The sequence below is a fragment of the Capsicum annuum genome, chromosome 3 (genome assembly GCF_002878395.1).
Source record: "Capsicum annuum cultivar UCD-10X-F1 chromosome 3, UCD10Xv1.1, whole genome shotgun sequence".
Classification (NCBI taxonomy): Eukaryota; Viridiplantae; Streptophyta; class Magnoliopsida; order Solanales; family Solanaceae; genus Capsicum; species Capsicum annuum.
Genome location: NC_061113.1, coordinates 233,301,383 through 233,328,890, shown reverse-complemented (window position 1 = coordinate 233,328,890; position 27,508 = coordinate 233,301,383). Strand labels below are relative to the sequence as shown.

At 34.6% G+C, this 27,508-nt stretch overlaps 1 long non-coding RNA gene and 1 pseudogene across 1 annotated transcript; both read left to right on the top strand.

Annotated features, from left to right (window-relative positions):
* The first annotated feature begins 1,496 nt into the window (after positions 1 to 1,496).
* LOC107862943 lies at positions 1,497 to 5,479 on the top strand. The gene is made up of 2 exons (XR_001672069.2): positions 1,497 to 2,665; positions 3,229 to 5,479. It is a non-coding gene; the product is annotated as an uncharacterized LOC107862943 (long non-coding RNA).
* Positions 5,480 to 19,474: 13,995 nt separating this feature from the next.
* Positions 19,475 to 20,175, top strand: LOC124897104 (annotated as a pseudogene).
* Positions 20,176 to 27,508: the final 7,333 nt, after the last annotated feature.

Sequence of the window (27,508 nt, the reverse complement as noted above, 5' to 3'; positions counted from 1 at the left end):
GTTTGTAGTTTTCTTGGTCATGCAAGCTTCTATCGTCGATTCATAAAGGACTTTTCCAAAATAGCAAAACCACTCTGCAAGATTTTGGAGAAGGAGGCCAAGTTCAGATTTGATGATGATTGCAAGAAGGCATTTGAATGCCTTAAGGAGAAATTAGTTGTTGCACTAATTATTGTTGCACCAGATTTGTCAAAACCGTTCGAAATTATATGTAATGAAAGCGCAGTAGCGCTTGGGGATGTGCTTAGCCAAAAGAAATAAAAGCTATTTCATCCCATTTAGTATGCAAGCAAGCCATTGAATGGGGCCCAGAAGAATTACATTGTGACTGAGCAGGAACTTCTTGTGGTAGTCTATGCATTTGAGAAGTTTCATGCTTACTTATAGGGACTAAGGTGGTGGTGCACACGAAACACGCTGCTTTGAGGTATTTGATGGAAAAAAATGCTAAACCAAGGCTAATTAGATGGGTGTTGCTTTTTCAAGAGTTTGACTTTGAAGTCAAAGATCGAAAAAGATGCAAAATTCAAGTTGCGGATCACTTGTCCAGACTTGAGGGTGATCAAGCGGTCAAGGATGAGTTTGAAATTGATGATGCATTCCCGACTAAGAAGGTCCTGGCTACTGCACTTGAAAGAGTGCCTTGGTATGCTGAATTCGCAAATTATGTGGTAAGTGAAGTCATACCGGAGAATCTTTTTTTCACCAAAGGAACAAGTTCCTTCATGATGTTCCACACTACTTCTGGAATGAGACTTACTTATTTCGGTGGTGTTTATATAATATTATCATACGATATATTCCATAGGTGGACATGTTGAATATCCTTGAAGTTTGTCATGCTTCTTCGGTCGGGGGTCACCATGCAGGTGACCGTGCTGCGAGAAAAGTGCTGCAAAGAAGTTATTATTGGCCGACCTTATTCAAAGATGCCTATGAATTTGTGCGGAGATATGACCAACTCTAGAGACAAGGGTCAATCTCAAAGCACCATGAGACGCCTATGACAAAAATAATGGAAGTCGAGTTGTTCGATGTATGGGCCATTGATTTCATAGAGCCTTTTGTGAGCTCTTATGGGCTGAAATACATATTGGTCGCCATTGATTATGTGTCAAAATGGGTTGAAGTTGTTTCTTTGGATGATAATGAAGTAAAGAGAGTGGTTCCATTCCTTAAAAAGAATATCTTCTCTCGCTTTGGGGTACCACGTACCATCAAAAGTGACGGTGGATCACATTTTTACAACTGAGTGTTCCGGGATACCTTGGAAAAATATAGTGTTAAACAACACAAGGTGGAAACTCCATATCACCCACAGACTAGTGGGAAAGTAGAGATTTCAAATCGTGAGATAAAGGCCATCTTTGCCAAAACGGTGAATGCAAGTAGACAAGATTGGTCTAGGAATTTGGATGATGCCTTGTGGGCGTATAGAATAGCTTTCAAGACACCCATTAGTATGTCATCATACCAATTGGTATATGGAAAGTCTTGTCACTTACTGATTGAATTAGAACACAAGGCACTGTGGGCACTCATGTGACTAAACTTGAATTGGAATGAGGCAGCAAAATTGCAACTGGGGCAACTGAATGAGATGGAAAAATTCCGTCTAGGGGCTTATGAAAGATCAAATTTATACAAGGAAAAGATGAAGAAGTATCATGATTAGAGTATCAAAAAGTGAGACTTCTAGAAGGGTGATTGGGTACTCCTATTTAATTCTAGACTAAAGCTCTTTCCAGGTACACTTAAATCAAAGTGGTCTGGCCCATTCAAAGTTAACCAAGTCTACTCATTTGGAGTAGTTGAACATGAAAATGGGGACGGAAGTGTCTTCAAGGTTAATGGGAAATGGGTGAAGCTGTATCTCGGCCCAACGGACTCGGTAAAGTGCATATCTATCACCTATCTTGATGAAGTCTGAATACTCGAGATAACTATGTCATGCCGCGACAATAAATCAGGAGCTAGTGGGAGGCAACCCACAAAGTGTTATTGTAAGCATAGTTAGAGTTTATTTGTTATTTTGTGCAATTTGATGTGTTGTGTGAGTATGCAGGAAGAGAAGTGCAGCAAACCAGAAGCTGGAAAGGTTGAGACATACCTGGCGGACAGATTGGGCGAACCGTCAAACCTTTGATGGATCACCACTGGAACCGTCAGAAGGAAAGCAAATATCTGAAGTACTAGAGTGAGGCTGACGGAGCATTCGGCAGATCATCGCATCCTTGATGGACCATCGGGTCTACCGTCTCACCAAAGCAGAAGGACCATAGTACTGCTAAGCTGCGGTGGATAACCTAATGGGTTGTCGGGTCGACCGTCGTATTAACCCTTAATATGAAGGGTCGGGTCGGGAAAAATCCGATTCTTAATAAATTGCCCTTATCCGACCCAAAGGTTTTAATTTGATAAAAGAAAAAGCAGTTATAAACATTGCCACCCCTTCAAATTGTAAAACTGATTAAATTCCTTCCTATTCACTGAATCAAGGATCAGTTATTTCCTAAGACTCTTCTTCTCTCCCATTCTACCCTATTTAAACAACCCTCTTTTTCTCTTGTTCTCACCACAAAGTTAGTTGAGCCTTAGTAAGTTGGTAGCCATAGTTAAGTATGAAGTTTGCAAGTCAGAGTAGTGAAGTTACTGCAGAATCAAGGTATGATCTCAACCTTACTTTTGCCTTCCAAGTTATTAAACATGAAGCATGTATGATACTAATTTAAGGAAAGAAATTTCATCTTGTTTGCTTTGTTGTGATGTTAATTTTGAGTAGAACTTTAGTTTATACTGCCCTGGGTGAAGTCTAAGTAACCTATAAATCAAATTTGGCAAAAATGGTGCGTAAATATTGGAGAAAATCCTTAAGTATACGCTTAATAAAATCATGAACGCCAGGCGTTCGATAAAATGCCTATGTGAAAATTGATGCTGAAAAATAAAGCGAACGGTCAACTTGACGGACCGTCCGGTCGACTGTCGCAAAGTTATATACTCTGATAGTCACTCGTTCAGCCATGATGGTACACCTGACAGACGGTTGGACTTCTGACGGACTGTCTATTTAACCATTGCAAGGCTAATTGATAGAGGACCCATTGGTTTAAAGCTTGACGATGAGGGCAACGGACCATCAAAGATTAAACAGACCCTCCGTGAAGCAATTTCTTCACTGTTTTGACTGATTTTGAATCGCAAACTGATAATTTATCCCTTCTTCAGGTAATATGGCTTAAAAACTTCCCCTAACAAGAGACGATGGTAGAGCTCAATGGGGCAGAGGCAAGCCAGCAAGGAGTGAGGAGGCGCCTACCTTCAACACTTGGTAGTGAGATAGGGTACTCCCAATACTCTCCCAGTCTGAGAAAGAGGGTAAAAGTAACAACAGCATACTAGTTCCACTCCCAATAAGGAAAGGGTAGATACCTTTAACCCTGACCAAGTCGAGGCTTTGGAACAAGAGGATATAAATGTCATAAGGCATAAGGACCCGTAAGTTTGGGAATTAATTCAATAACAAGTGGAAGGAGCATGTAAGCATTTCCTGTATGGGTTGAAACCTACATCTAGCAGACCAATAAGAAGGCCCATCCACGAAGAGTTTCAGATTATTATTACTGAGTTGCACGAGTACCTTAAGTTGGAGCAGAGATTCAACAAATATCAGTTGTCTTGGATGAGTGTCCCACCTGGTACATACCAACCAAACCTTTTTTGTAAATTATTTGCCAACTATTTGGTGTTATTGTAAAAAAAATGCCCCAAGGGTACGAAGATTTCTAAATTAGAAAATCCGGATGTGGTTCCGGTGCATGGAGTTAACATAGACATTTCAAAACGCACCTTGAATCAGTTCCTGTTTGGTCCTGAGTATGAGATACCTAGTGCGATCCCAGATCTGGAGCAACGCATGTTCACTACAACTCAATAAACACCCTGGCTGGACCGAGTATTGACAGATAATAAAAATCCAGCGTGGCTGCATAACCCTCATGAGCGGATAGCAAAGTCGTCCCTAAGCTTTAGAGCAAAATTTTGGTGGGCCATTGTCAGGTTAAGACTGATGCCAACAGGTGGTGAGGCCAATTTAGAGATTCAGAGAGTTGTGATGGTTGTTGCTTTGATTGAGGGGCTAAAGATAGATTTTGGCCATACTATTGCAGGCGAGATGTTTGCCCGGGTATATAAGACATCCAATGCTCTACCATTTCCATGCCTTATTACAAAGTTGTGCAGGCGGGCAAATGTCCCCTTGATTAGTGAAGTTCATAATGAGGTCCGTGCGAGTTACCGATAGGATATTGAGAAGATGAAAGATGATTCAAAGTACGAAATGTGATTCAACAAGCCTCCCGCTTATCAGACTTAGTCAGCTCTAGCTCCCGGGGCTTCGGATGTCCCCTCAGGTATACCATTGTCTATCCCTACCTATGAACTACTGGATTTTATACCACATACAACTTCTACATGGTCAGCCTCCATGCCACCAATGGGAGAGACTGCCAATTCTGCATCTGTCCCTCCATAATATTTGAAGTACAAGTTGACACAAAAAATTTTTGCTAAGTTCGTAAAATAATAGAAAAAGTTCCAGAAGCAGCTTGACACATGGGCTATGCAATTCAAGCCTTTTGTTAACCGCATTGTAGTTGAAACAATCCATTCTTGTCAAAACATTTAAAGAAGGAGGGACCATATGGAGGAATGTGTCAACAAAAGGCTGAATATGATATCTATTCCATATTTTGCTAAGTTGATGGCAGAATTCAGGCAAGCGCAGACAGACATAGCAGATCTAAAAAGGGCAACAACCACAGCAGCCCACTTTTGACCTTTCTTTGATTATCAGTGATGAGGATGAGGGCATCATAGACTTGATGGGGATGTCGCTCACAGACAAGGGTAAGCAGGTTGATGATAGTGATGACCATAAACCTGCTAAAAGAAGGAGGCGAGAAGCGATGAAATAGGAAGAAAGAGAAGCCAGGGATATGAAGAAAGCTGTAAAGAGGTCAAGAAGAGATGAAGCAAAGAGACAGAAGAAGGCTGCAGATAAAGCTGCAAGTATTTCTACTAGTTCTGCCCCATCTAGGGGACCCACTCCAGACCCGAATCATGTTGACATACCTCTGATTCTGGAGGGTGAAATTGTGATCCCCCTTACCACCATAGGGGTCAACGTTGTTGTAGGTGAGGCCAAAGAAGCTTCACCATATTTGACTGATGCCTCATCTAAATAAGAGGCTTTACAAGTATTTTCCTCCCTTGTATTTTACTTTTATGCATTGACGATAATGCATATATTTTTAATGGGGGTGGGTATACTTGTACCACGAGGTTTTTTGTTCCTGCGTTCTTTTTCTCCCGTGTGCTATCTAGTAGAACCAACATATCTAGGTTGCATTTTATTTTTGTAAGTAGTTGTGATGTAAATATCTATTGTTAATGTTATTTATGAAGTGTCTTTCCTTTAGTACCTTTTTATATATATGTATGATGAATGAATGTGGCATAAGACTATGAGCATGTTTGTATAACTATTTCTTCTTGTCATTTAGTATGTGTTGCACAACTGTTGGTGATTTTGTAATTGGCATTGAGATGTAAAGTGTTCATGACCATGTGATGTAAATCCCAAGAGTTGGTAGAATAAGTTTAACTCATATGCCTATGTGTGCGAGCATTTGTTTTAGTTCTTGCATAGTGATACACCTAGAACTTGCCCAGTTTATTAATTTTATTTTGTGCTTGATTCAATAAGATAGGATAGTGGTCCTCCTTGTACTTTTAGTCTACTTAGCCGAAATAAATGACCCACCAAAAAGATTTTTCCATTTTTGAACCCTTTTTGAGCTTATGTTGGTTTTTCTTCATTCTCAATAACTCTAATTAACTCTCTTTAGGTTGTTAGCACCTAGCCTTGGCCCTGGTTCAATATTGTACATTGTGTACCTTAACTTAGGCAAAACACCTAAGTTGAGGGTGGTTACTGTCAGGATGTTAGCAACTTAACGAAAAAGTGATGTAGAGATAAAATAAAGTATTTGGCCCTAATCTATTTAAGCTATTGTGCACCTTAACTCACTGCATCAGCATAAGTTGAGGGTGGTTGGTGCTTATAAAAATGTGGGTTTAAGGTGAAGTGTGAATGAATAATAGAGATTGTAAAAGAGCTGGAAAAACATTAGTCTTTGTGAGTATAATTCAAGGGCAAAGAGAGTAAAGTCTGAACTTTTAGTCAGTTTTCCCAAAAATTTGTCCTCACCTAGCCCTGTAACCTCATTATAATCCTAAAAAAGACCTGTTTGATCTTTGCGAATCAACCATATGGGGGCATTAGATGATAAGGGCAAACCTATGGGTATGTATGCTATGATTGTAACTTCTTTGATGAATGCAAGAGTCATGATTTTCATTCAAAATATACACGAACAATGAGTGGTGGACTTTGTTGATTGTGAGGGCAACTTGAGTTACGCTTAGTTTTGCTGATATCTATAGGATATTGTATCCATGTTTGTGTTTTTGCTGAATTATAAATAATGTCGATTGTAGATCCTGATGTGTTGAGCCTATATGAGTGAGATGACAGTTGAGTAGTTGTGTGAAATTTAGTTCAAAATTTGATTGCCCATCATTGTATTTTTCATTTATGCTATTTGGAGCTAAGTTACTTGGGGACAAGCAATTGTCTTAAGTTGAGGGTGTTGATGTTCGACCTTTGACGAAATATTTTATATCCTTTTAAAGGGATAATTGTACGTTTTCAAGCAACTGATGTTGTATTTAATACTGAATTTTAGTGTTTTCAGGTCAAGGATTTTCTGAAGAAGAAACTTGGCAAAGTAGCAGAAAAAGGCCACCGATGGTCAAACTGACGGACCGCCAGGATGACCATCAGAGTTACACAGAGAGGACCAAGTCTACGACGGTCCAAGTGACGGACCGTTGGACCTCTAATGGACCGTCAACTTGGCCATCAGGCTAGAATAGTGAATTCCATTTTAGAGGTCAAGCGACGGACCGTCAGGACAACAATGGCCCATTAACTGAACCGTCACTTCTCAACCAGAAAGTGGCAAAGTGGGACCTTCAGCAACAATCCACGTGATGTACCATCAGGCCATCGACGGGCCGTCAATGCGATCGTCAACCTTGACACGGCTATATTGGATTCAAAGTTCAAATCCTTAGTACCTGGGAACATATAAATACCCAGTTTAGGTTTTATTTAGGGATCTTTTATCATATTTCCATTAAGAAAACCTATTGTGCATAGTATTCTCTGAGAATTGAGCTATAGTTACAAATCTAATCATTTTTATTCATATTCTCATTGAAGATTCAAGAACAATTCTTGTATTTTCATAAGTAATTCTCTGAATTCATTTATGACATACACAATGATATCTTCTTCTTCTTCTTCTTCTCTTGAGATGTGTGGCTAATCTCCCATAACTAAAGTTATAGGAGCCTTGATGTGAATAGTTGATTAGGGTTGTGAAACACTTAATTTCCACCTGTAATTAAGATTGTATAAACCCTTCTTCGGATTAATGACCTTTCCTGGCTGCAAACTTGATGGGTGAGCCCAAGAACATCACTTGTCTGAGAGGAAAGGTGTATGTTGGGAAAAAGAGTTTACATGAAATCTAAGAGTCTTAACCTTTGGGCTAAGGGTTAATTCCTTAACAAGGACTAACCCACATGAGAGACTAATTAAATAAATCAGTATATTCTTGTAGTTCGAGAGAATTAAAGGGTGAACCATCCATTTAGGTTGAGAAACTAATGGGTATAGAATTCAATATCTCTTACAATTAAATTTATCAATTGGATTAAAGTAACTCACAACTCCAACTGGTTAAACATCTTGGTGAACATAATTATAGTCTGTCTGTTCTCATTAAATTAATACTTACAAGAAAACTCTCTAGTTGAAATATATTTTGATGCAATCATTTAGATACTACTGATAAGTTATAAACCCCCCTTTAATTAGGAACCTTTGATCAACAGTCCATTAACAACCATAACACTTAGTTTGCACGAGTATTCCCTGTGGGATTTGACCCCAACCTAGTTGGGTCCTATATTTGACAGCGATCGCTTACACTTTTTGACAAGAGTTGTAATTTGGGTGTATCACCACTACAGGTACATACACTGCCATGACTTATAAAAAAAGTGGTACAAGCCTATTTATGATTTGTTGTTATTACAAGTGGTTCTCTTGTACCTGGGTCTCTTGCATAGTGAACACTTATTCCTCCTCTTGGTCTTGAAAGCCTCGCCCATGCCCTTTACGTGTTTCCTTTTCTTTATTCCGGGCTTGGTGTCAACAAGGGGTGGAATAATGTACACGTCTAGTAATTCCTATGGCATACACCATTCGTACTCTAAAGGGACAACATTAATTGATTTTGAATACATAAGGAGGTACTTTTTGACTTTATACACGGGCGAAGAGTACTCGTTGATGCTCAAACCATAATTATCTCTATACTTCGATCACAAAGAAGCCATCACGTGGGCACATAAAATTTGATCAAGTCATACTTCCTCCAAGAACATGACTTTTTCAGTAGGTTGACTTTAGCTGTCGAACCCCTATCGAATACGGTGAATTGGTTGTCATCCCCATTTACGTTCTCTGTATACAAGGAGTCTCCCTCGCTCATATTATTCCTTGCGATCTTATCGGTGGCAGGCACAAATAGGTTATCCTTATAGTTGAGGACATATGCATGCCTCTCCCTGAATTTCTCAATAAACCTCTTAGCAATTGAATTGAATATAGATGCCACGGGGTACTCCCTTTTGGCTAAAAACATAGTTGTCATGACCCGAGCTGAGACCCTGACCGCGATAGGTATATCGAATCACGAAGGCTGGAGAGACTCCTTAGCATACTATCATATGTGTAATTCATACATAAATCAAAGTGCAAAAGATATAATAATATTTAATGAAAACTTATTGTAATACCCCATACTTTTTTCTAGCTCAGTTTAGCTCCTAGAATGTCAAAGGTTGGATTTAAAAATGAATAACTCTTGATACATGTATAATTTTCCAGTTCTAGACCCACCAGTGTGTAGGTAATTGGCTCAGCTTTCCAGTGATACCAATTTCGCCTTAATCCGATACTCGATTGAGAAGTTATGGTGTTTTTAGTAAAATAGTATGGCATTTTGACAAGCACCGCATCGCGGTGAAAGCCAGATTCGCATTTGTCAATTTCCAGTAGAGCACCATGATTAGCCCACATCGCAATGAATTTTCAGTTCCTATTTGTCCCATTCTAGTAACTCACCGTGATCTACTTGTATCGCGTCAAATTTCCCAAAAGGACAGTCACCGCATCGCGGTGAAGTGCAAAATGACACTCGTCCTTTTTCCAGTAGCCCGACCCAATTTTACCGTATTGCGCCATCATCCAAAATGGCAATGATCCTTTATCCAGTGAGCCACCGCGATAGCCCCGCATCGCAGTGGGAGCCAAAGTTGGAATTTCCAGTTTTCGAGTAAAATTTTAAAAGGGCAATCTAGTCTTTTCTCAAGCCCCCAATTCGTGAATAACACTGAAGTAAACCTATTCTAAGCATTATATGCTTATTTTTCATCAACTTTCTCTCAAATAAACCCTAGAACATTAAACCTTCATCTCCAAGAAATTCAAATTCCACCATTGATTTCCCAAGATAACTCAAGATTAAGAATTTTCAATACAAGATAATCAAGAATTCATTTTCAAGAGCACAAATAGAAATCCAAAATAAAGTGTTCTCATTAATTGCATCAATTAAGGTATGTGGGGTTTATGAACAAGGATACTCCTTTCATCCTTGTGCCTAAAATTTATTTTTAATTACAAAATCACATGAATTTACATGAGTTTTAAGTTAGGGTTCATACCCAATATTTTTATTTGCAAGATTATGAGATTTCAAGTGACTTTGGCATTGAATTCATGTCCACTAGTGTATTTTCATGAGTATTGCGGTAAATTCTTGATTTTTGATTGAATTATCAATATTTACATTATCAAGCATGAAATTATGATGTTTTGACATCAATTTGATGCATGGGTTGATGAGCCCTAGTATATATGTTGATTTTTCAAGAAGATTATGCTTTAAGCATTCTATGACTAACTATTTTTCAAAATTTTAATAAAGATTTGATCTTTTGATCTCAGCTTAGACATGGAATTCACTTTACAGATTCAGTTATAGTTTAAATTAACATATATGCAGTTGGTTTTTGTTAAAAACCATTAACTAGTTTTTTAAAGTGGATTTCCAACAGAATGAGCATACAAATTAAAAAGAGTAGTATTTAGCACCGAGTTGGGTATGTTCACATGCCCCAGAACTACGAGCCAACATAGGTTCAGATTATAAGATTATTTCCATTTCTATATGGATGACAGATACAGATGTGATCACTTAGATTAGGTTATACTCCTTGGCAAGAGTATGACACCTCCCCCCAACGTGAGGTTTTCTCCTTAGGGAAACTAGACATTGGATACTATGATAGCTCACATAGTGTATGTCGATTAGAAGAACCTCCCTAATAGTAAAGACTTTTAGAATAGTTTTAGAGTATTTCCCTACTAGTAAAACCTTACAGAACAGAATAATTTTAATGGGACAGTTTTTAGAAACTAAGTGTAAAGGCTCACAATTTTACTCAGATATTTCTTTACATATGGCTTTAGCTATGAGATTTCAAATTTCAATTTTACAGATACAGAAGTGAGTCCTTTTTACACTTAAGAAGCATGATTTACAAACAGAATACTACCACAGTTTTAGAACTAAATGTTATGACTCACTAGATTTATACAACATGTGTTGCTATTCATGATTTGATTTATAGTTTTCAGCTATTCCAGCTTATGTGAGTCATCTAAATTTAGCATGCATTGTTTTACCAATTATGATGACGTTGAGACTCTATTTTACTTATGCATTCACCCTCATATACTCAATACAATCCAAAGTATTCATCCACATATACGTTTATGTTCTACATTATCTCATAATGTAGGTTCAGGTGCTCAGTTCCAGCAGCGTGAGTGACTCCAAGCATCTCCATCTACATCCCAACAGTTGGTGACTCCTCATAGTTTGGGGATTTAGTTATTTAGATTTCCAGCTTAGTAGTATAGATGTTTTTTTCAAAAAATTTTAGACAGTTCGAGTCAGCTAGGGGATTGTCCCAGTGACTCTCTAGTATTAGTAGTAGAGGCTTGTCAGACTGCTAGCTTTGATTCAGATTTTTCTTATTGATTTATCAGACTCTTGAGTCTAGTGATTTCATATATTATATTCAGATAAATTCAGTTTATCTCAGATAGATTTCTGTATTTTAGCTTTGATCATATATCTATATTTTCTCTATTATGAGCTTCAGATTTAGTAGAAGGCAGACAAGGTTAGTGTAACGATCCGAGACTACCCCATAGTCGTTACACGATGCTTACAGTCCCGAGGGACCATAATCTAACCCATGAGCTGGTACCTGCGGTGAGCACTAGATAATATAATCATGAATGCAGAAGGATAGTTGATATGCCATAAGTTTTTAATAATGAAATAACTACTGAATTATGAATCTGATAGAAATACTGAAATCTGAATCGTATAAATAGCTAACTGTAGTGTCTAAAAATCCTATAAGACTGACTGACTGAGAGTTGATGGGACATGCCCAAATTAACTCCAACTAACTAATTAAACTGAAATCAAGAAGTAAATACTCTGTCCTTGGATGATGAGGACTCACCGCTGCTATAGTACTGTTGATAATCTGAGAATCTGGGTACGATTCAGGAACTGAGCGTCAGCACCTATGATATGACACACCATAGCGTAAAAGAAAAGTATGTGATCAGTACTTTGAATGCACTGGTATGATAAATAAGGTAGGCTAATATGCAAAGTTTCATGAATAGGAGTAATGATCTATCTGAGTATACATGTAAAGCATGGAATATTGAATAGAGAACATGAAATTTGTAGGTAATGAATATGCATAAAAGTCTGTAAAATACTGAAAATACATGAGAATCTGTAGACACTAAAGATACATGACCAGGCATATAACATGGACTGAGTAAAATCTATATTCTGAAGTACTGAAAAATATACTGATATCTGTATGCCTTGATCAAACAACACTAAGACTGAATAACTGAACTGGGACTGTAACTGAAATTATATCTGAGACTGTGGGAGGTATTATCTAACCGACATTCTCCAATTTGAGCTAATCAGGGTCTAACCTATAACCCTAGTTATAAGGGTGTTAATACCATGCCATAGGTGCTAACGCTGGCTATGTGGATCCACTAAACAGATATCATGTCCAAAGGATTAAGGTTGCTAAGCCTGAACTGATGGGTGACCCTTGCGAGATAGTCAAGTCTAATCTGACGGGTGACTACTCATATCCTACGCTGGCTACGTAGTTCTAGAGTATAGGGACTGCTACAACGACTCTGCCTATATGACGGGGAAGCCGCCATCCTTACACTCTCTTGGTGCTAAATCCTAGTCCCAACTGAAAGACACTGAGATAGTAGACTATTCTGAGTTGAATAACTGATATTTGACTATTCTGATAAGGCTCATAATATAATCTGAAGACTATTTAGTAATGTACTGAGACTAGACTGATAAAACAGCTATAGTTTTTGGGTATTCAATACCCCCAGGACTCAAAACAACAATACTGAAAAGACCCTAAAGCTTCAAGGCAAAAACACGAAGGCTAATAATAAATAAATCACTTTTGTGGGCATTTTATCAAACACTTGTAGTTCATGGTTCAAAACAATCATAGGAATGTTCAAAAACATATAGAAATAGCATGAATCCGACATAATAGAGCTAAATCATGGTTTTGTTCAATAAATAATAATATTAAAATGTGAGGAATTAAATAATAACAATAATTTCATGGTAACATGGTATAAAATCAATAGTACATGGAGATTCATGGATGAAATCATAATTTAAAATCAAATAAACTTGAAAAAGAGATAGATTTATAATTAAAACGAATACTTGGACTACATGGATGAAAAGGGATCCATGGATAAACATCTAACATACCTGGGTTACTGAAATTAGAAGTATTGATGGAGAGTTCTTGAGAAATTGCCTTGATTTTTGAGGGCTAGGGTTTGTTGTTCTTTAAAAGCGGATTATTAATTTGAGAGAAAGTGAATAATGATGAGTATTTAGGTCAATTAGGGGCTAAATTTCATGTTTAGGATGAGTTTAGGGCTTAGTAAAAAGACACAAATACCCTTAAACACATTTAAAAATGGAAGCTGAAAACTGAAAAAGCAAAATTATGGCCTTGGAGTGACGCACCACTATCGCGCCAAGCCACTGGAATTTGGACAATTGGGACCTGGACAAACACCGTGATGCTGTGCCATCGTGGTAAAGCTTTGGATGCCATTTTGGCCAGCTCTACGACGCTCCATGATCATGTACCTTCACTAGAAGTTGACAAACGGGAAATTGGCCTGCTCCGCGATGCGCCATGATCGTGGAGTAACACTGGAAATTGACAATTGTCATTTGGGCTGCCTACGCGATGCGCTAAGGGTTAAAATGATGGTGATTTACGACTGAAACTTTAAATCGCCATAACTTCTTACCAGGTTATTGAATTTTGGCAAATTTTATATCGTTGGAAAGCTAATTTAATTTTTCACGCAATGGTAGGCTCTAAACTAAAAAATAATGATTGTTTCAAAAATTTTATATGTGAATACTTAAGTATAGGGACTTAAAGTACACTAGAAAAATGCGGGGTGTTACAGTTAGCTTAAGGCTACTCGTAGTCTTGAGCATTGTGTGACATCTCAGGGCCTGCTTTTGGGGCGTTACACTTATAAACCAAAGTGTGTCAATGAAGTTGTGACCATACAATACTTAAAATACCGTCTACGTAGCCTCTACTGAGAACTAACTATCTCAATCGGGACAATGCCCCTGGCTGGACCATAAACTGAATTAGATAAACATATGAATAACATCCCTTCTGAAAGATAATGGCTCACCAACTCTGTCAAATCCATAGATTCTACTAATGTGATGGACCATAGGACTATACCTCGGATCCTGTAATATGGGGGAGGGGTGTCAATATTTGGAGAGCATTGGTATGTAGAACTAACCCAAAAATAACATATATTTCGTATAACATAATGAGAGCATTTTGAAAACAATTTAGCATCATATATATATATATATATATATATATATATATATAACACATGGGCATAATTAATGAGCTTCAAAATAATTTTGTAAATCATGGACTCAACTCTTTGCTTTAGTTTTGAGCTAAATTGCACACCCTACATTTCTAAAATTCCACAGACTATGTGAAATTCACCCTTGACTCGACGATCAAGCCCCTAATCCAAGTTTTCCACAAGGATTGGAGTATCAGTAAGGGGGACACGCAAGATCATAAAGCAGGGTGTCATAATCCCCAATCAAGTCAACATGTCATGGTAGTGCATAAGATCACAAACCAGGGCTCCTAACTATAGTCTCAAATTGGGACGACATGAATTAAAAGTACATAAGATCATAAAGCAGTGTACTATATCCAGCATCGGTAAAACATGATTTTCAGTGGTGAGTCTTTTAACTCATACTTTCTTCGGTTAACCATCTAACTCTCTTTAAGCCCAATTTTAGTCTCTTAAAGTCATGATTCATGCTCAACATACTCATTTCTTTCATATTAAGGGCATTTCATAATAGGTATCGTCATACCTAGACTTGCAAGCTTTATCTTATCAAATCATGTCCGTAGCCCTTTTTATTCAAAGCATGTTATTGACCATCCAAAAGATTTAAACATCATGAGAGAGTTTTTATATCAAACATCATACTAACTTGTACAAAACATTTTTTTGTCAGTACTTTAACATGTGGTGGTCAATTCTTACATAAAAAACATGCAACTTCTTCATTAGGTCACAAAAGGCTCTAGCATGAGAAGTACCTCTTTGAAAACGTGCAAAACAACCATGCATAATAGTTAAGGGGGAATTTAAAACTTGAGAAGTATAATCATTCATAAAGAGCCCCAAACATTAGTTATACGTAAATCTCATGATCAAATACGGGACTTATAATTCATGATCTACCCATTTCACAATGTATAACCTGTTAAGACAATAAGTTTCATGCGAGGGGGTTTCATGAATCATGGTATTAAATCACTTTTCGAAACACATAACATATGTACGGATTACCACAATTCAAATTAATGGAAAAAAACCCTATTAATTTCATAATTTCATCAAACATGGGTTCATGATGCATCCTCTTCAAATGGTTTCCAAAACCCATTACATATACATACATATATATATATATATATATATATATATATATATATACATCTTTAAAGGTTGTTAAAAACATAAAATTTGTGCCCGTGAGAGTTAGGATAGTCCTACATACCTTGAAATCAAAGAGAACGTTGAAAAAATTGACCCTTGAAGCTTAAAATCCTCAACCCTAGGTAGTTTCTCTTCTCTTGCTTAAGGATAGATGATCTGGGGATTTTGAGAAGTGATATAATGTGTTTAATAGCCTTAATTTCATCCATAAAGGATTAGAAATGGTTTGGGAGGGTGAAAACAAACCCTTTGCCATTAAAATAACTCAAAACGGAACACTATTTGATGTTCAAGAAAGACTTGGCAGCGCAATGCCAAAGAAAACCACAAGGTTTGCAGCGCAAGGCCAAAGCGAAGGTGGAACTTTGCCTCGCGACCCAAACGCATACCCTGTATAGTGTCTTACTAAAACACCCATAACTTTTAACTCCGAACTCGAATTGACAAAAAGTCAGTTGCATTGGAAAAAAGACTAGAAGAGTTTTAATTTGATATATTATGGGCCACATAAGCCCTTATATTCTAGGAGTAATTGTCACTTGAAGTTGACCCAAGAAAAATTATATACCAAAATTCAATGGATAGGAAAGTGCTCAACTTAACTCTTAGCTAGGCGATATTTAAGACTTCAATCCATCTCCGAAGATGTTACCACACTAAAGAATTATTATTCATACTTATTTCTAGGTAGAAACCATTGGGTTCGGGTCTTTATACATAGGAACGATGATTCAAACCACTACAAAAAGATAAAGATACGACAACATTTATTTGGCGACATTTGAAATAAATATCAGAAAATGAAGAATTTCTTGACATTTATGAACAATTGTCGTAAAATAATGACATTTGATATCAAATGTCATAAAAACGACAACATTTGATAAAAAATGTCAATAAAATAAGGACATTTATTGCAAAATGTCATTGATTTTAGCGACATTTAGCAAAAGAGTCAAGAAAATAGTGACATTTGATGCAAACGTTGAATATATTATGATGTTTAATGTAAGTGTCATTGATTTCAGTGATATTTAGCGAAAATGATGCTAAAATAGTGGCATTCAATATAAACGTCGGATATATTAGATGTTTATTAAAAATGTCATTTTTAACAACCATTGACAAAATTATCGTTAAAACATATAATTAATTGCTAATTACTGATATCTACACCTAATTGTGAAAATATTTTTAAGTTATTCATCACTATTTATCGAAAAAGATTTTAATTTCTCTTAGGACTATACGATTTAAACCAAATTTACCGTATGATGACAAGTGCCTTATTTTTTTTTCGTTCAATATGCCTCAAACTCTTTATAGGATAAGAAAAGCCTACAATCATTACAATACCCGTTATGCAAAAGAAAATTTTCTCTTGCTCCTTCAAAGAAGTTGAAAGATACCAAAAGATTTGGCTGTGAATAGTCTATATAATTCAGTCATTCTACAATCGCCTCTTCTCATATTTTAATTATATATGAATGGTATGTTTTCTTCTCCGTTATAAGACGTTATTTTTTTTGTTTCTTAGATCCACTATTTCACTATAGATTCAAAGGTTTTTGGGTATTCCAGTTGAAGCGAGAAGGGTCAAAGCAAGAAGATCCAATTGTAGGTTATGATTTCAGCTCAAAATTCAATTATTATAAGTATCTTAACTAGGCTTTTGATGGTAATATTTAACAGTGATGAAAGAGAACAACAGTGTTGGAGAAAATTGCAAATTGATAATTCCATCCCAGAATCAATTCGAACAACAACAACCTCATCCCCTACAACACAAACCTATAATGTTATGTGTATTTTCAGAATTAGCATTATTGAATGATAAATATGATGTATTCTCATATATGAAAGTGTCTAAGAATTGTAATTACCTTATTTATAGTGTGTCCTTGGATCTATCTAAATTTTTGTTTATCTCAAATTCTCCATTTTGAATGTATATATTGTGCATTTTATCTATATTATTGTATTTAAAAAAATATTTTATAAAATCAACCACAAGTGATTGCTTTACATTAAAAAATAAAATTAAAATATTATACAAAAATCGACCACTTGTGGTAACTTTTCATTTAAAAAATTAAACAAATATTTACAAAAAATGACCACAAGTGGTCGGTTTTTGATTAATAAATAAGTAAATAAAATATTTTTAAAAAGCGACCACTTTTTAAAAAAATTAAATCAAAAATATTTTTAAAAAAGCAACCGCTTGTGCTCACTTTTTGATTAAAAAAAAAGTACAAAGAAAATTATTTATAAAAACCGACCACTTGTGTCGCTTTATGATTAAAAAAATAAAAAATAAAATATTTTGAAAAAGCAACCACTAGTGGTAACAATATGCATACGTTGTGTATGGGGTAATTATATACTAATGTAGATGTTATGTATATACTATATATTTAGAACTTGATAGTCGATAGTAAGTGATATATATATATATATATATATATATGTGTGTGTGTGTGTGTGTGTGTGTGTGTGTATGTATGTATGTATGTATGTGTGTGTGTGTGTGTTTGCCCGCGTGTGTGCATCTTGTGTATTCTGTTGAATTTTCGTGCGAAATATGAGCAATTAGGGAATTCACTACTAAAAAAAATAGTTTTTCCGACCATAAAAAATTGACCACAGCTTGTGGTGCAATAAAAGAGACCCCATCTTGTGGTCGTAATAAAAGCGACCACATGTGGTTGTTTTTTAAATTTATTTTACAAAATAAATATAAAAAAGTAAAAGTGTTTATATTTTAAAATTACAAAATAATCATTTCAAGAATCTTTATATTAATTATTATTTCTTTTAAAAAATAACTTTTTTTAAAAAAGCAACCACTTGTAGTCGCTTTTTGACATTAAAAAATGCCCCAAAAAATAATTTTAAAAAAGTGAACACTAGTGGTCGCTTTTTATTTTAAAAATATAATTAAAAACTATTTTTAAAAAGAGATCACGTGTGGTCTCTTTTATTTTAAAAATTAAATTAAAAATCTTTTATAAAGCAACCACAAGTGGTCGCTTTTGGAATAAAAAAAAATTATTTAAGAAACCGACCACTAGTGGTCGCTTTTTTATTAAAAAAATGAAAAAATAAATTGAAACCACCTGTGGTTGATTTTCTTTAAAAATTAAACAAAAATATTTATATAAAAGAGACCATTCGTGGCCACTTTTCTATTTAAAAGATAGAGAAAGAAAACATTTTAAAAAAGAGACCACTTATGGTCGCTTTTTATTAAAAAATAATCGCAAAACAACCACTTGAGATCACTTTTGATTAAAAAATATATTTTAATTATTATATGTAAAATCAAATATATTATTTTTTAAAATTACACTGATCACACGTAGTTGATAAGAAATATAATAATAATAAAAATAAATTAAAATTCATACTAAGAAATATATCAGATAAAATAAATAAATTACGTTAAACATAATGTTTATCAATTACTGATGTTTCGATATATAAAATAAATATTTTCCATTGTATATACGTTAAATTACGTTAAACATAATCTTTGTATAATGAATATGCCTATATCATATAATTGTGGTAATAATATTATGCTATTGGAGCAATAATAGTGTAATGTACATATATAACCGCTAATTCATCAGAATATAATGAATGTGTTGTATTATGAGGTAATATACTTTTGGATGTGATGTATATAGTACGTATTCAAGAGTTGATATATATATATGATGTTATGATCAATGAATGATGTAGTCAAAAACTGGCAGAATCTATCCAAACATATTGAATACGTACCTTGATTTGAAACGATCGGAGTAATAATATACTATATGTTGAAGTTATATTAATATAAGTTAATCAAATTAATCGATAAATCGTCAAAGTATGTATATGAAATACGTCGCACTATATTACGGGGTAATATACTAGTGTACGTATGTGATGTACATAGTACGTATTTAAAACCTGATAGTCGATAGTGTGTATGAGTGTGTATATACATATATATATATATATGTTATCCTTGTTCGTCTCCATTTTTGTGAAATTATTCCTCAAGCAAGGCAGCCGATAAGTCATCGAAGGGTTTGTGTGAATAATGAAATGGTTAACATTACTCATTTTAAACTCTCCCAAGGTGATATAAGATCCTTCTATATCGAAATCTCAATTGAGAAAATAATAGGAAAATTCCTGGATCACCCGTGGAGAAGAACCAAAACAGAATGGTTCCGCCTACTCAAAACTAAGATGGGATGCCGTCTACTACTAAAATTCTGATTTTTGCAACAGTGGCATTATTTTATGCAAGAAGAAGACTTAGAAAGAACAAAGAAGTTTGGATCCGAAAAAGTATGCTTAGGCAGTTCTTTCGTTGAGCACAGCAGAATGAAGCGGAATTTGTATCATTTCAAATCCCTATTCTTATCGAAGAGAAGGAACGAGAAAAACAGAAATAGTCCTACTCGAACAAGAAGTTCTATAGTTTACAACTCTTCTTTATATAGTAATTCGACCTAGTGCTCCGCATCCCCCCATCAGTTTACTAAAAAGATCAAAATAAAAGGATCGAACTACCTACTCATTAGTCGGAGGTGAATCATAGAACACCAAAAGTTGTGGTATCTTATGGACCTAACATAGGCCACATACCTTACGACATAAGATTGAAAGATCCAAACCTTCTTCTTCGGAGCGAAAAGGGACGTGGCCAAAATATATAAAGATCGGCGTAGTCGCTCATAGGGACATATCTATACGGATAGAAGATAGTCTAGGCCGATTCATATATATATATATATATATGTGTGTGTGTGTGTGTGTGTGTGTGTGTACACAAACCCTCATATATATATTATGTAGTGAAGGTATAATAACATAAGATAAACTAACCGATAATTTATCTTAGTATATGTGAAATACTTTGTATTATTATGGGATAGTAAAATCATTTATGTGATGTATATAGTACGTATTTGGAAGTTGATAGCCAATCGAATATATGTATATATATGTATATCTCATGTAGTGACGTATGCAGTGATCAAAAGTTAGATAGTTTAATCTATATATCAAAATATTTTGAATAATACATTGATATTATACTATTGAGAAACTAGACTACTTGTGTCAATGTAGACAAGGGTATATTGTTGAAGTGTAATAACGTAATCTAATTAACCGATAATTATTTATCTAACTAACACGTTGTATTATGAGGTATATAATATCGTATTTAAAAGCTAATTAACCAAAAATTTATCCTAATATATGAAATGCATTTATATTATTATACGATTGAGGAAATATACTACTCATGTTAATGTAATGATACAATAACTAATTATCGGATTTATATATGCATTGCATTAAATTATTTGGATGTTACTATACATATTATACAATTTATTAAAATTTTAATTTTTAAATAAAAATCGATCACAAGTGGTGGTTTCGAATGATAATTTTTTAAAAAAATAAATCGACTGCTTATTATGATTGATTTTCTAAAAAATTTGAAATACCCGATAATGACCCGACCCAACCTAATCTTAATTGCCCCTTTTTCCTTTGTAATTATCCTAGTCTCTCAATTGAGAATTCACTTCACTCGCGACTCACCTCACTGATAACTCACCTCACCGACCACCACACTCACCTCGCCGATCTGACAGCATCGGCGAGGACACAGACATTAGCTCACTGATCCGGCAACACCGACGATGAAATCAACATCAGCTCATCGATTTGACAACACTGTCAGCGACTTAAGCTGCACAATTCTGACTACAATTCTATCGTTCCATCGATGGAACTTTTCTTCACCAACCTCAGCTCACTGAAAGCTGTTAGGTCAGCAAATTCACCGAAAAACTACACTGACCTTCAAACATTGTACATAAATTGACCCTTTCTTTGTTTTTCCTGATGCATAATAAATTCACCGGAATTTCGAATTGAAATTTATCCCTTAATTTTTATGCTATAATTGCATTCATTTCTAACCCCTTTTTACCCTAATTTACATAACTGTAGGTGTCCATGTGATACTAATTGGGCATAATTAAGAAAATTATAGTCCTAAAGAAGGAAATATACTTAACTCAAATATACTTAGTTGTGATTGATGAAATGTGACATTATTTACAGAGTTTTTTTGAAATGTTTCCTTTTAAGAGTCTATTGCCATCTATGGCTTGCATTACTTTAACACCCCGAGTCTGCACCCCGGATGTCACACGGTGCTTACGACCCCGAAGAACCATAATCTAATCCATGACTGGTACCTACTATTAGCACTGAATAATAATACTGAAATAATGTGGAAGTTGGCTGAAAATTCCATAAGGTTCATAATATGAATAATGACAAATATAGAAACTGATAATAACATCTTCCAAACTGAATACTGTCTGATTTAGTCTAGTCTAAAAAGCCTCTAACTGAACTATCTGAATAAGGAGATAATGGGACAAGCCCCCAACTAACTCCAACTGCTAAAAATACTGAATCTATTATAGTACTTAGATAAAAGAATATCCTCAATAGATGAGGACTCACTACTGAATCTGCTGCTACTGACTGAATCTGGCTAAGTCCAGTCAGGACCAGAGCGTCCGAACCTATAATACGAGACATCATAGAGAGAGAAATAGGTATGCGATCAATACGTGGGAATGTAATGGTATGCTAGATAAGGTAAAGCTTAATACATGGGTTCATATGCATGAACAGTAACTGACTGAGTGATATGAATATAACTGAATGAGAGTACATAGATAACTGAAGCTGTTGTAAACACTGAGTATGCAATATTGTGCATATACATATATACTATATCTGAGATTTATACTAAAACTGAGTACTGAGTTCTGATAACTGAGTAACTAATATCTGAGATTACTGATAACTGGTGACTGTTACTAATGGTCCTAATTCTGTAGAACTAAACTGAGTTCTATACTGAAGACTAAAACTGAAACTATGGGAGGTAATTATCTAACCGACATGCCCCTCTTAAAACTAATTGGGGTCCAACCTGTAACCCAGTTGGAAGAGTGTCAGTACCGTGCCACGGGTATAGACACTGGCTATGTGGATCCACTGAAATGTCGTCCCAAAGGACTAAGGGTCACCCTCTACTGGAAGGTTCCCTAATAAGAACGGCATTACCCTCAACTGGCAGGTAAACACCTTATCAACCTTCAACTGGCAGGTTGATATCTCAACCTACGTTGGCTAAGTAGTTCTGGAATGCAAGGACTGCTATCTACTAACAAGTAAGCCCCCATCCTTGGGTTCGCTCGGTGTTGAATCCTACTCCCAACTGAATGTCACTGATTATTAGAATGGACTGAATTGGACTGAGTTTCACTGAGTTCTGTAACTAACAGAGTGATACTGTTTATGACATTACTAAAACTATTCTGTAAATACTGTAATTCTAGGTAAATAGCTATATTTTATATATTAAATACCCCCAGAACTCGATAGCATCTACAATAAAACATGGCACAGTCTAAAAAGGCACAATGGATAATGACTTAGTCATAATTTATTCATTGAGACATTTTGTCAAACACTTGTAAGGCATGAACTTGTACATGAATGGGAACACATGCTAACATGTCATGATTGCACTATTCAATTCACATATGCATTTTAACAAACACTTGGGGAGCATGATTATTTCATATAATAATAAACATATAAATATCATGGCTACAACAATCAACTTGTAGATTCAAGGATTGAACATGAGAATCACATAATTCATCACACATGCTACCTATATTTCATGAAACTTGTAATTAATCATGGATTAAAACCCAAACAACATCATGAACATGAGTACAATCAAATTCAATCATGGAATTCATAAAAATCTAAATATTGTATTTTGAAAAAGGATTCTTGGGATCCATGGGTGGTAAGGACCCATGAATGAACACCTAACATACCTGAGAAATTAACTTCTTGAAGATTCTTGGTAATTTTCTTGAGAATTGATCTTGAATTTTAGATACTAGGGCTTTCTATTTGAGAGAGAATGCTTTTTGATTTGGGGAAATTGAATAATAATGACTTAATCAACTTTTGGGGGATTAATTCACGTGCTTTAGATTAAATAAGGTGAAGAAAAAAGACTTAAAAGTCCCTGGGAAAATTTCAAACTCAAAATTGGAAACTGAAATCCCAATTTTTCATGCCGGTGCAACGCAGTGCAATCATGTTAGGTCACTGGATAAGGGACAATTCCAATTTTGTCCAACGGCATGACGTGGTGCTATCGCATTGTACCACTGGAAAAAGACCATCCCGAACTGTAACTTCACCGCGACGCGGCACCATCGCGGTGACTCACTGAACGTGAATTTGGCCATTGGCAGGACACGGTGCTATCACGGTGACACACTGAAAAATGCCAATTAGGAACTAAGGCTTCACCGCGATGTGCTGGAATCGCGGAGTTTCACTGAAAACTGACAATTTTCATTTGGCCTGTCAGTGCGATGCGGTGATGCTTAGTTTGGCACACTATTTTACTAAAAGTGCCATAACTTCTCACCCAGATATGAGATTTGGGAGAATTTTATATCGTTGAAAAGCTGACTAAATTTTCTACAAGTCGGTGAGTCTTAAAATGGGAAATTCCACCTATATTAAAGGTTATAAATCAGAATTTTTGTGTACTGAAAGCTAAACTGAGCTAAAAAATACGAGGTATTACAATTACTGACATAGAGTTGCTTTTTGCAAGAATCCGAATTCAAAAATGAATTGCTTTGTTATTTTTCGGTGACCACTTGTCTCTTTCTTTTTAATTTAGGCCAAGCAAAGGTAAGTTGATTTCTCTCTATTTTTTTATAATGAAGTCTTTAAATGTAGTGTTAAGGTGGGATTGTTCTCTGTAGAAGGCTTTGAAAGCCATAGAAATTTTGTGATAATTATATGGTGTGGGAGGGACATGATTATAGATCTTTAAATGTTACTTAAAATGTGAACTTTTGTTTTGAATTTAGTAAAGTATGGTCATTTGAGAAGTGACTTGAAAATGTTTAGGTGTAGGTACTTGAAAGGTGAACTTGGGTTTTGAATTTAGTTAAGTTTGGTAACTTGTGAAGTGAATTAGTGAGTTAAAATGTTTAGTTTTAGTTACTTGAAATGTGAACTTTTATTTTGACTTTAGTAAAGTGTGGTCACTTTACTAAATATATATTGAATTTTATATATATATATATATATATATATATATATATATATATATACATGTAGTCGGTTTTAAAAAAAGCTACCACTGTTTTTTTATCACACCTTGTGATTGCTTTTGTGGTCGCAAAAACATAAAAAGTGACCACATGTGGTCGGTTTTTGTGGTCGGTTTTCCTGGTTTTACTAGTAGTGGAAATGCTACTTGTGTAGGTAAAGCATTTGGTAAAATGTCAATTACAAAAATTATGCCTACTGCTTTGGGAGGTTTCTCATTACTATGTGTATCAACCGTAATTTCAACAACATAATCTACTACAAATAATTTGTGTGTATATAGTAATGATAGACTAGGAAACAGTAAATTTTGAGGTGATTTTGTGCATTTTCAGCACATGTTTACAATAGCAGCTAAAAGTGTTCGGTTGTCATGATTATATGGTGCGAGAGTGACATGTGACACATCTACTTATTTGCTTTATTAAATCCGTTGAATTGTTTAACTTATAGTATAAATGAAAGTTTAATAATTTTATTTTGAATTGTGATGTATCTAATGTGAAATATGAATTAGTTACTTGAAAGTGGTTAGGTATAGTGTTTTGAAATGTGAATTAATTACTTTAAACTGTGAACTTGTATTTTGATGTCGTTTAGTAACTTGAAATATCAAAATATAGACTTAAAAATGGTTTAGTGTAGTCACTTGAAATGTGTATTAGTTACTTGAAAATGGTTAAGTGTATTGACTTGAAATATGAATTAGTTACTTGAAAATGGCTAAGTGTAGTTACTTGAAATGTGAATTAATTACTTGAAAATGGTCAAGTATAGTCACTTGAAATGTGTACTAGTGACCTGAAAATGATCAAGTGTAGTCACTTGAAATATGGAAATAGTGACTTGAAAATGATCAAGTGTAGTCACTTGAAATGTGTATTAATGACTTGAAAATGGTTAAGTGTATTGACTTGAAATATGAATTAGTTATTTGAAAATGGTTAATTGTAGTTACTTGAAATGCGAATTAGTTACTCGAAAAAGCTTAAGTGTAGTCACTTGAAATGTGTACTAGTGACTTGAAAATGATTTAGTGTAGTCACTTGAAATGTGTATTAGTAACTTGAAAATGGTTAAGTGTATTGACTTAAAATATGAATTAGTTACAGGAAAATGGTTAAGTGTAGTTACTTGAAATGTGAATTAGTTACTTGAAAATGGTCAAGTGTAGTCACTTGAAATGTGTACTGGTGACTTGAAAATGATCAAACGTAGTCACTTGAAATATGAAAATAGTGACTTGAAAATGATCAAGTGTAGTCACTTGAAATATGTATTAGTGACTTGAAAATGGTTAAATGTATTGACTTGAAATATGAATTAGTTACTTGAAAATGGTTAAGTGTAGTTACTTGAAATGTGAATCAGCAAGCTTATCTTGCACAATGTTTTAAAAACTATATTATCCTCAAATTTTTTATGTAATGTCCAATAACTAACATCTCAAAATCACTCCTTCTGATATATAAAAACTAAAAGATAAAAATATTTTTTAATATTTAATAATAGGTTGATTTGAATATAATGCTTGAAAAAGCTACATTATGGGAATTCAAATCTATCGAATCACTCATACTATACTATGATCTTCTAATTTCTTTTGTCTTTTCATAATTCTATATATCATCAATTTAAATTATTTATTTATAATATTATTTTCTTAGAAAGGATGAATGATAAAATAAAATAGGAAAGACAAAATAAAATATGTCACAATCACATCAAGTTAATTGTTACATAATATGAAACTCTTCATCATTACATTACATGTCATCGAGGAATTCAATTATAGGATACACTCTTCTTGTATATGATGGTATATTACAGGGAAAAAGGTGCCAAAAATATTTATATTTTGGCAAAATTTACAGTCATATATCTTGAACTTTGTGAGGGTTCTATGACTTTTCTAGACTATTTTTTACCATATTTAACTGACATATATTTGGCACTTGGGTCACTACGTGTATTTCATGCACATTGAACGCGTAGGAAAAAAATATTTAATGAGAGGCGAATATATACCAGTTAAATACGATAAAAAATAGTTTAGATGGGTCATAAGACCCTCGCAAAGTTCAAGGTGCGTAACTAAAAATTTTGCCTAAATACAGGTGTTTTTCACACATTTTTCCCTATATTATAATGATGAATTATAGGCAATGATGATATGTTATATTTTTTTTCAAAGAACTTTTTTTATTTCTCTCCCTATCTTTTTTCAATTAATTCAATCTTCATTTTCCTGTCCCCTATTTTCCAATGTAATTAAATGGCAGATTAAATGACTCAATTATTAGTGGACTAATCTTTCACTCTGCTATTAGTGTACTCCAATCTTTCAATCTTTCACTCTAGTGTTACCATCTTTCACACAATCACTAGTGTACGATCTTTCATGTAAGGATAGTCTACTGTGCTAAACATGGACGCAACCACACAAGTCAATTGTGCTAACCACTATTCAATATTTTCTCTGGATGGTTTATGTTTGGTAACGTAACTATTTTGTGTTGTATATTATTGACTTTACTACTATATATGAAAGAGAATGTGAGATTTTAATAGTTCTCACATAAAGTTTTTTTTTGTCAATTTTAATATTTTATCTCTAATTTATGTTTTAGTTACTCCACAAATTTTTATCCATTTTAATAAATTTAAGCAATTATATGGACTTATTAAATTCTATAAAAATGTGATCATGGAAAAATAATAGTAACATCATAAAAAACTATTTATACAATCAAATTCAAAATTAATCTAAAAGTTTGTTGTCTTTCTATT